The following is a 9,802-nucleotide window of genomic DNA, read 5'->3' as shown; positions in this document are numbered from 1 at the left end:
TGGGCTGTGAAAGGGAAGTGACTGTTTGAAAGAATTATTTTTATGGAGTCAGACAATTCACTCACTTGATCTGGGCAATTTGGAACCAGAGAAATTATTTGGTGCATAGGGGTTTCGCTATCCTTATAAAGGTTAAGAGAGCCGTTCCATATCATGAAGAAATTCACGCAGCTTGTACACAAGACGAGATGGTGAATTGCCCATGTAAGCTAAGATGGACTGCCCACACTAATAATAGGCTAAAGATCAGGCCATTGATTTAATGCTGGGTGTTGTTGGAATAGGTATTGTAATTCGTCATGATCAAGGGAAACTTATGACAGTTATGGCAAAGATATTGAAACAGCCTTTATCGCCTTGGCTACAGAACTTTTTTGCGGAAAGATAGGGCATAACTTTAGTTTAGAATGGGGTTTTGAGAATTGCATGCTTTGAAGTGATTCTTCAATGGCAATTTTTGGGGTGAAGTACATATAGGAAAGCTTTGCTAGTTAAGGACCACTTTGGGAAATTGCAATAGGGTTGCACATGAAATAGCAGAATTTCATAAGAAATAAATAAAGCAAAATTTAATAAGAAATAAACAAAGTTTCCATGATGGTAACAATATATATATATATGTATGTATATATGTATTTATCTATATACATAACAAATTGACACTAAAAAATTAAACCAATTTATTAGAGATATGGTCTTTAGAAGTGTGAATGGCTAAATAAAATATTAACCAAAATGTTCAGGATTCGTCATTGGAAACTTCAACGTAGTCATAAGATCATTTACATAGTCATTGGGGTATAATCTTGATTAGCCAACATCACATGGATCTGCATCAAACCATTCCAATTTTGATTAAATTTATTATCAATATGATTATGATCAGTAAATTAAAAGATGCACATAATTCAGTCTCAAATTATAAGAAAATTATAATAACTTTCAGAACCTATATATTTGAAGTTGGTTGGTTTGTCCAAGACCTGTATGTACTACAGTATCCTTAAGATAAATTTTGCCCTGCCCATGCAGATAGTTTTGTGACGTTCATCTCCCAGGATACAACGGATGCTTTAGATATTGGTTATGGTACCACCAAAACCTTTCACTTTGGATATACCCAAGCTTCGCCACACTAGCCAAAACAAATTTTTGAATATTTTTATCTTTGTACTCAAAAGGAGGTCAAACGAACGTGCATACTCCATTGTTCCAAAAACAATTTTTGTCAAATAGTATCTATCGCTTCCAAACCAAAACATTAGGAAAAACTAAAAGATTGGGACATTAAAATTCATAAAACTCATATATTCCCTTTAATTACCAAACCCATTAATGAACAATCATTCACATCATTAACTCAATTGGCTTGACCAAGCCTAATTGTTAAACAGAATTAGACTAGATGGACTAAGCTAATTTATATATGGTCTATTTTGTTTGGATAAGACTTAAAATAGTCTTCTTTAATCCTGTCTAGTCTAGTGAAACAAGTGTGTAATTATATATGTTTCCTATGGAATAGGCAAAAAGATCATAACAAAAGTGGCACACAACACCAATGTACATCTTCCTTAGACTTATGAGTCTTCAAGAATGCAATGCAATGAGGGGCAAGACCAGTGAACAATCCTACTTTTTTTAGAAGGAGTTGGCTAAGTGGTACATATATGTTTGGGCACTTCTCTAACTAGTGTAAGGCATTTAAGGCTAGTAAGTGGGATTTGGGCAAAACAAGACTCTATGGGATAGCCTAAAAAGTGGACGATACCATGCTAGTGAAACTTGGACCTGGAAAGTGACAGAATGGTATCAAAATTTTAACTCCACTAAAAATGTGCTAGTGAGGACTTTGGACTCTAGGAGGGAAGGGTTGTAAAACTTGTGAGCCTTGAAGAATGTAAGACAATGAGCAAAACTAAGGATGTAAACATAAAAACCCAAAAGCCCAAAAACGAATCAAATAGGCTCAAAAAAGTCCAACCTAGATTCAGCTCTGATATGACCAAAGCTTGAGTCTGTCCATTCTCTATTTGGGCTAGGTTCAATTTTTAGATTTTTAGTGTACACTTGATTCGAAGCCCCACCTATTGGGCTCTCCATCAAGTCAAACAAAAGCCCAGCTCAATTAACTAACTCAATATTATTTTATAATTTTTAATATTTTTATTCAATACATTATAAATATTTATAATATGTTAAACTGTTTTTATTTAATGTTTATTATAAGATAAGGTAATTCATTTAGAGTATTTCTAGATTCACCAAAATTTTGTAACCAAATACCTGATATCTAATGACTTCGCATTACTCATTCAGTTTGCCTTCAATGATTTTAAGTCAAGTTGTTAATAACCAGCCATTTATAAAATAGCCACATTTTTTGATACAAAAAAATTTGGTTACTAAATTTAGTGCTTATTACTTTTGCTTTATTATCAAAATGATATTTTACGTAAAAAAAATATATATATATATATATATATATATATATTTTCTTTTTAATCAAATTTTAATACCGTAAATAAATAAATAAAAATTTAATTTTGAGCTTCCAACTTGAATGTAAGCTTTAAACTTCAAGAATGAGCCTAATAATCGAGCTTGAAACACAATCCGATACTCACATATTTAGGTAGTGCCCTTTAGATTTAAAATATTGGCCTACCCCAAGCTGCTCGAATTCCCTCTCTAGACCAAAAAATGCTCAGTCGGAGCTTTCCTAAGCTCAAATTTTTGGGCTTGGGTTAGTCATGCACTATTTCTGCAAGTAAATGGGTCGCACATGCAATAAAGTGATTTCTGACTATCGTTCCCTCGAGAATTGATGTTCGAAGCTTTGTTAAGTATCAAAATTATTGATTAATTATTTTTAGTTAGGCACCGAATTTGACTAAAAACTAGTGCAAATGTAAATTAAAAGTAATTATGATCTAAAGTAGCAGGACAAGAAATCAAACGAAATAACACACATAAGTAAAAGAAATGACATATATTATGATCTAAAGCTCTAGGATATTGATTTTCTTCTTACTCTTCCTATAACTGAACTTAACAAGGGTGATTACTAATTGATTTGTATCCTTAATTCTAGCCAAAGGGTTTCTAATTATATTTAATTCCCAATCCTTATGAAAATTATAATCTATGGATAATTAATGGAAATTCAAGAATCATTTCATAAATTAACCTAAAGGCATTAATCTCCCTTTTCTAGGTTACCCACTTCCTAATTAAGCTTTCCAACTTTACTTAAAACATGGGTTGTGTAATCCTAATAACAAATCCATTAAATAACCCTTTCCAATGGAGAAGTTCTTAAATCAACCTAGTACCCAATTGATTTCCAATCTAATTATGCATATTATAATATTAAATCCAAGGAATACATAAGAAAATAATTGAATTGCATAAAAAATAATCAACACACCATTTAATTACAATCCAATAAAAGTTCCATCAACACCCTAGATAATAAATCTAGTAATCCATGTAAGAAATATAAACCAAATCCAAAATAGAATGTACATTTATCATTAAACCCATGTCAAATACGATATATATATAATCCGAATACAATTTAGAGAGCGATAAAAGAGAGAGAAAAACTTAAAAGAGAGGAATCTTGCAGAGGAATCTCTTCAATATTCAATCTTCTTCCAAGCCTAAGCTTTCTCTCTCTAGATTTAAATCTTTCACTTTCTCTAAATTGATTGTGTTGCTCTCTTGTTCTTCTTCAAGCTATCTAACAATGGTGGCTCCTGTTTGCCCCCCTACTTTATGAAGCCTCCTTCTTAATATATATATATATATATATATAGGCCACCCTAATAAAACCTCTTAAAATGATTTCCGAAACCTAACCATTTTTTTTGTTAAATCTAACCTTTGGATCAAGACCAGAGGATCCTGGATGTACAAATGGCTTTCATATGCCTATTTTAAATGAGGTCATATGATTTGTATATGAAAATCTCTACACTAAAGGCACATGTCCTGTACATGCTTTTTTTAAAACTCTATTTTGATCAAAGTCAGAAATTAAGATATGGAAAATCGACATTTTGAAAATCTTAAATAATTGATGGCATGTTTGACTTGGTTTAGGCATGGTGAGCATTCTTCCTCTCCAAGGTGATCCCTAAAGCTTTAAAGCCATGAAAATTACCCTTAATTTCATTTAAGAGCTCACATACACTAGTACACAAAAACCTATCAAAATAACCATAAATGCTTGAAGTTTTCATAAATAATCATGCTATAGAAGACTAGATAAGTGAGCTAAAACTCACTTATCAACTACCCCAAACTTAACCATTTGCTTGTCCTCAGCCAAAGCAACACTTACAAAATAAAAAGGCATTCCAAAACTAAAGATTAATTTCAAAATATAAAAAGCAAATTAAGGTAGATACTATAATTTGACGCCTTAGAAATAATAAAATGCAACCACCCTATATGAGAACTTTAAAGTAAAAATATCACCCAACTACCTTATTTTTCACTATATATTATTGTTCTCAAGATGCGTTTGTGTGTGTATGTATGTGACTAGACTTAGGCATTTAATAAGAAGAAATTGAATCAATTCACACAGCTATGGTATCAAATTTAGCATTTAGCTTCATATGCAAAGCATAATTTCAAGCCCTCCACTAATGTACAATTATTGGCATGTTCAAGATCAAAGAGACTTTAAAAACTTGTAATGAAAAGGCAAAAAGGTTGGGACATATAGACAGAGAAAAATGTAAGGATAAATATATTCAAGAAGGATTCATAATATTAAAAATTATGAATTAAAGCTTTACCTTATTTTTAACCTTAATTTCCCATTTTATTACTTCAACTCTCACTCACATACTCCTTACTAATCATGATCAACTTGCACTTCCTTACCAAAAATAAAATATATATTTCTCACTAATGGAGCTTCCTCTAAATATTTGAGATCATATTCATAATATACAAGTCCCAAGTGTATTGAATTTCAATCTTACAAAGCTAATCCCTCACTTTCATTGTTTTTTTTTTTTTTTTTTTTTTAATTTCATCTTTGTGTTCTCTTTTTCTTTGTTTTTCTTTTAAAGCTTCTTCTTTTTTCTTTTCTTTTTCTTTTTAAATAGCTACATTACAATTTCAGTACTTTCTTTGAGTTTTCAAACTTTAAATCTAGGACTTTACCTTTTTTTTTTTTTGGGAACTAAAATACACTTTCCCTATCATTACTTCCCACTTTGTTCCCCAAAATTGAACTCTTACTTTTTTAGCTACATTCAAGCTACTCACAAAGAACACACTAAAGTCTAATCTCCATCCCTCCCCCCCACCCGCCCACATATTTAAATTACTCACTCACCTCAACTAGTTCAAACTCCAAGATAAAATTCGTATCATTTCAATCCTAGGATTATTTAAGTATGAAAAAGGTGGGATAAAAAATATTAATTAGGTTCATAGTAGTAGGTAGATGTGGTTTATCAATAAAAGGATTTAAATGCATTTCTATATGCATCATCAAAGCTCAAAAAGCATACTAGGGATAAAATTGATAACCATCATTGGGGTAAAAACTAAAAACTTAAATGGTTTTGGATTTTTCAAAAGTAAAAAACCAACATAAAAGAAAGTACAATATTTTTGAAATTTTTCAAAAATTTTGAAATTCTTATGGATTTTCAAACTTTTTCTCAAAACAAAAATAAACTATCAAAAACCTAATTTAAATTTCTAACATGATGATTGAAAATTTCAAATTTCAACAATTAAGCACAAAATTTTTTCAAATATGCTCAAAATTTTGAATTCCCTCCCCCAAACTTAAAACAAACATTGTCTCCAATGTTTGAAATAAAAGAGAAGGGTTAGAGAAAACATACTTGAGGTGTAAGTGAAATTCAACCCCAAACTAGATTCTTCTAGCCTCTTGATTGACAAGGTTTCTTGTTTGAGTTAGGATTACCAATTTTTTCTTTCTTCGTTTTCATTGTTGATGAAGCTTTGGTCTTAAATTAAAGAATTCTCCACTTGCAAAAAGGACCCGTTTGATTTTTTTCATTGGCCATTAGCATGAAAATTTTCCTTTTTCTTTATTACCAAGCTTGATGAAAATTTGGCGAGAATTGATGGTGTATTTTGTGGAGAGAGATGAAAATTATGGAGGTGGTGTTCTTAAGTAGGAGGAAGAAGAAGAAAAAGAAATAAATGAAAAATTAAAATTTGAATGGGAGTGTAGGAATCGTTGAAGAGGAAAAGGAGTTGAATTTTTAGTATTTGGTAAGTGCATATGAGTTGTACATGTCAAATTAATTGCAACATTGTAAATTTCAAATGAATTTGAAGAAAGCACATGATGGGCACATGAAAATATAATGGTAAACTTGTAACTATTGAGAGGATCTTGGAGATCACATGGGAAGCACATGGCGAAATTGAGACGAGAAAGTTGAGAGAAACTTGCCGGGTAAGCCTAGTGTGAAGTGGGCTTGGTATATGCCAAATTGGCATGGAGCAACACCACCCAAAATGTGAAGGTGCTATTTCTTTAATGAAGCACAACACGAAGTGAATTTGGTATATGACAAATTAGCGTAGCCCAACACCACTTAATCAGTGAAGGTGATTTTCCCTTAATGTAGCATGCCCTGGAATGAACTTGAAGATGCTTGAACAAGGCATGGACTGGGGCATGAAGTTTCTTGAACACACTAAACTTACCATAGAGTGTGGAGCTTCAACGGGTGCACGTCAACATGGCACAACTTAACGCCACCTAACATGTGAGAGCTGCTATTCCTTTGCATGAAGCTTGCATTTGTTTGCATGGAGTAAAGCGCGAGCATGGGAAGTTCATGCTAAACTGTCATTATGCTCTCCCTCTTCACATAATTAAAGCTAAACTTTGCATGTTCGATGAGTGTGTTCACACTAGGAGGGCCTGGACTTGCTGCTATTGAAGAGAAAGTGGCATGGATGGGGCATGGACATGAGAGGATACACACTGGAATTTTCCTGAACTAAGAATCAGTCACTTAAATCACAATATCTTTCTCTACAGACCTTTAAATGATGTTTCATAAAATTTTGAAGAAACCACACCTCTGGACCTTTCTATACATACATAGCACACTCCATCATTCATTTTCTATGATTTTTAATAATTTTTAAAGTTGAACTATCTGCACAGTTCTTCTTTGGCATTTCACTCAGTTTTTTCAACTTTTACTCCAACGTTTGAAACTAATCCAAAATAGAAAACACTTTTCAAAACTTAGAACTTACCTTGAATCATCAAGAATCATACGAGATGCAAGAAAGGAATTATGAAGCTAGTATTAAAATATCAAAATAAGCCTATCAAATCTAATTATTACTTAATAAAATTTAAGGCAACAAAAGTTTTAAAAGAAAGAGTGGAGGTTTAGAAGAACTCTGGTTGCCTTCTAGGAAATGCTTGGTTTTAGTCTCTCGCTAGATGGAGCGGAGTAAAAAACCAAATTTTAAGCTTTAAAGAGCTACTTTAGTTCTATCCACTTTTCTTCTACAAGAATTCTTGGTCGTTTGCCTTTAAATTCAGAATCAGTCACTTAAATCACAATATCTTTCTCTACAGACCTTCACAATATCTTTCTCTACAGATCTTTAAATGATGTTTCATAAAATTTAGAAGAAACTACACATCTGAACCTTTCTATCTATACATAGCACACTCCATCATTCATTTTCTATGATTTTTAATGATTTTTAAAGTTGAACCATCTGCACAGTTCTTCTTTAGCATTTCACTCAGTTTTTCAACTTTTACTCCAATGTTTGAAACTAATCCAAAATATGTAAACACTTTTCAAAACTTAGAATTTACCTCTAATCATCAAGAATCATACGAGATGCATGAAAGGAATTATGAAACTAGTATTAAAATATCAAAATAAGTCTATCAAATCTAATTATTACTTAATAAAATTTAAGGCAAAAAAATTTTTAAAAGAAAGAGTGGAGGTTTAGAAGAACTTGGGTTGCCTTCTAGGAAACTCTTGGTTTTAGTCTTTCGCTAGACGGAGCGGAGTCAAAAACCAAATTTTAAGCTTTAAAGAGCTACTTTAGTTCTATTTACGCTTCTTCTACAAGAATTCTTGGTCGTTTGCCTTTAAATTCAGAATAAACTACCATATTCACCTTGAAGCTTAATTACATCAAATGAGAGAAATCGCTTAATTGTGAAGTTAATCCTTGGTTGCAACGGTTTCCAAATCAAACTAGGAGTGAGGAAATGAACTTTAGTACTCGAAATGAGGTTACATCTCACTTTTGGTTGCTTTTGCTCTTCTTGTTTTGATTTTTCCTAGCTTGAAAATTCTTAAGGGTAAAATTGTGATATTCTTCTAACTTTTTAGAACTTTGCAACCTATACTCTTTAGGAAAATCAAGATCCATGACCAATTTATTCACAACCTTAAGCTCTTCATTGGCAACATGAAATTCTTCTTCAACCATAGTAGTATTTTCAATGTCCTTTTCTTGAATTTCCTCTTTCTCTTTGAATTACTTCATAATTATATTCTCGTGATCATCAAAATCAAATTGCAAAATTCCAATATGTGGATGTACTTGTTGCTCTTGTGGAGTCTTCCTTAGTATCAAACTAAATGGCCAGTAGAGTTATAGAATTTTCCATAGAGGTTGGCAAAGCTTTCCACATGATCTTGCCTTCTTCAAATTCCTCTCTTGATTCGTTTTCTATGAAGAAATATATAAATGACAATGAGAAAGCTTCTAATTCACAACTATTATCCGTTACCTTAACCGTAGCACATCTCTCAACTTCATGTATACCATTATGGACAATTTGGTTAGTTTCATACAAGGTGTTATTAAATCTCAAGAAGGCATGATTATACTGGAAGATTCTAAGCCCTTTTTGAGCATCCAAGTTGTGAAAGTAGAAATGGACTCGGGAAGTTATTTTGGTGCATATGAGGACTCCGGGCAGCAAGCGATGGATTTGTTAGCTTATGAACGTGATTGAGCTCACCAAGAGACCATGAAATCATGCCAAAGCAGAAGTAATTGATATGAACCTAGGTCAACTCGCACCAAAATATGTATTATATTAGCCCGGATCTCAATTAAGTTCAAGTTCTTACGGGAAAACCTTAACCCCTAACCAACCTGTGATTAAAAATCTTGGTATAATGAAGATGCCACAATAAGTTATGGATGTCCTATTGATAAGTCAAAAACTAAAATACTCACTCTCTAATGATGTTTTAGGTGTTCAAAGAGAACAAAGAGAATTCTATCTTACAAATATTTTTCTGTATGAATAATGTACTGAATATTATTGATAAAACAAGCACTTAAATAGGTTAAAAAGTTACAAAATAAAACCCTAATTAACTAGGTAAAACCGGCCACATAGAATAGGAAACCTAATGTTGGCCGAAATTCACCTCATTTCCTAAACTAATTTGGGTTAATTAATTCCTTAATTTTGAATTAGGAATTAATTAATTTAAATGAAAATAATAAAATAATAACTTTCTTGAGTTGATTTTCCAGAAAATAAATAAATGAAAACCAAATAAAAAACTAATTTTCTAAAACAAAAAATCAAAATCAAATTAGGAAACCAGTTGACTAATTTGATCAATAAGCTAACTTTGACCAAATTCTTGCTTGCAAAGGCTCCAAATCAGCTCCCATATCCATTCTTTTCTACCGAGAGTCCATATATTCACTAAAACAGCTATCCGGGTCCATATCGGCTTCCACCACTTGAATGCTTAAAACAGGCTTAATATCT

Source organism: Ziziphus jujuba, chromosome 4, assembly GCF_031755915.1.
Source record: "Ziziphus jujuba cultivar Dongzao chromosome 4, ASM3175591v1".
NCBI lineage: Eukaryota > Viridiplantae > Streptophyta > Magnoliopsida > Rosales > Rhamnaceae > Ziziphus > Ziziphus jujuba.
This window is presented reverse-complemented; position numbering follows the sequence as displayed.